We start from the raw sequence: 2,140 nt of genomic DNA, 5'->3' as shown, positions 1-2,140 counted from the left end.
CTTGTCTATTACTTTACTGGAGAACAACCATATTTTATTTCCTATAGGAGCAACAAATACTTTTAAAAGGAGTTATAAAACAAAACACATCAATATATTTAGTAGGACTTTTTAAAATGAGGCTACAGATATTTTATTTTTTATGGAAGACCTCTGCAAAAAAAGTCAGAATACACTTGGTGGCTTAAAAACTTATCTGTGAGATCATACACTGTTCACTCATTTCTACTGAGATACATAAAAGACTTTTTTTTTTAATCCTCACCCGAGGACATTTTTCCATTTTTTTTGTTCAGATAGAGTGGGAGGGAGAGAGAGGGAAAGAGAGAGAGAGAAACATCTATGTCAAAGGGACACATCGAGTGGCTGCCACCCGCATGACCTATCTAGGGCCAGGGACAAACTGCAACCGAGGTACATGCCCTTAGCGGGAACTGAACCCGGGTCTCTCTGGACCGCAGGCCAATGCTCTAACCACTGAGCAAACTGGCCAGGGCCATAAAAGATTTTTAAAGGTAGGAGCTAGTCATCAAATTAGGTTCCTCATTGAGTAATTTTAATTTTTAAATACAATTTATTAGGATAGCGTTGGTTAACATAAATTTCAGGTGTCCAGCTTTATGACATCTTTGTACTCTATTGTGTACTCACCACATGAAGTCTAGTCTCCTGTCACATATTTTTGACTCCCTTTATCCTCTTCATCCTCCCCCTACCCCTTCCACTTTGGTAACCACCATTCTGTTGTCTCTGTGAGTTTGTTCATTTGTTGCTTTTGGTTTTATATCCCACATATGCGTGAAATCATATGGTTCTCATTTTTTTCCATCTGATTTATTTCTCTTAGCCTAATACTCTGCAGATTCACCTATGTTGGGTCAAATGTCATTGTTTCAAATGATAAGAGAAGGTGTATTTAGAAAGTTATAGAGGTAGTATAAGTGAGCTGTAGAAGAGATGGGCTAAGGAAACAAGTTATAGAGGCAAAAGAAGGGCCCTTGGAGCTTAGGAAAATACACTTTTTTTTTTTTATCTTTTATTTTTTTATCTTTATCTATTTAAACCTATCTTTATTCTTGAATGTATTACAGATGTTCCTCATTTTTCTCCCATTGACCACCCTCCTCCCCTCTCCCATCCCCCTCCTGCCTTTCCCCACACTGTTGTCTGTGTCCATTGGTTATGCATATATGCATATAAGTTCTTTGGTTTATTTCTTCCCACCCCCCAACTCCCTTTCTCCTTGAAGTCTGTCAGTCCAGCAACCAATCTGTACTACTACTTTTTTTTATCCTCACCCGAGGACATTTTCCCATTGTTTGTTCAGATAGAGTGGGAGGGAGAGAGAGGAAGAGAGAAACATCGACGTGAAAGGGACACATCAAGTGGTTGCCACCTACACGACCCATCCAGGGCCGGGTACAAACTGCAACCAAGGTACGTGCCCTTGGCAGGAACCAAACCCAGGTCTCTCTGGACCCCAGGCTGATGCTCTAACTGCTGAGCTAAACTGGCCAGGACTACTTCTTAATCCCTTCACCCATTCCCCAAATGCCCTTCCCATCTGGCAACCAACAAAATGTTCTCTGTATCTATTAAAATGTTTCTGTTATGCTTGTTCATTTTGTTTGTAGATTCAATTGTCGAGAGATATGTGTTCATTGCCATTTTGTTCATATTTTTTATCTTTTTCTTCAAGAAGACCCTTCAACATTTCATATAATAATGGTTTTTGGTGGTGATGAACTCCTGTAGCTTTTCCTTGTCTGAGAAACTCTTTATATGGCCATCGATTCTAAATGACAGCTTTGCAGGATAGAGTAACCTTGGTAGGTTATTTTCATCACTCTGAATATTTCTTGCCACTCCTTTCTGGCCTGCAAAGTTTCTTTTGAGAAATCAGCTGACAGTCTTTTTTTTTAAATCCTCACCTGAGGACATTTTTCCATATTTTGTTCAGATAGAGGGGGAGGGAGGAAGAGCGAGAGAAACATCAACGTGAAAGGGACACATAGAGTGTGTTGACACCTGCATGACCCAACCAGGGCCAGGGACAAACTGCAACCAACGTACATACCCTTAGCGGGAACCGAACCCAGGTCTCTCTGGACCGCAGGCTGACACACTAACTGCTGAGCCA

Source organism: Molossus molossus, unplaced genomic scaffold (assembly GCF_014108415.1).
Source record: "Molossus molossus isolate mMolMol1 unplaced genomic scaffold, mMolMol1.p scaffold_m16_p_1, whole genome shotgun sequence".
NCBI classification, from domain to species: Eukaryota; Metazoa; Chordata; class Mammalia; order Chiroptera; family Molossidae; genus Molossus; species Molossus molossus.
The sequence above is the reverse complement of the archived record's forward strand: the minus strand, read 5'-3'. Positions refer to the sequence as shown.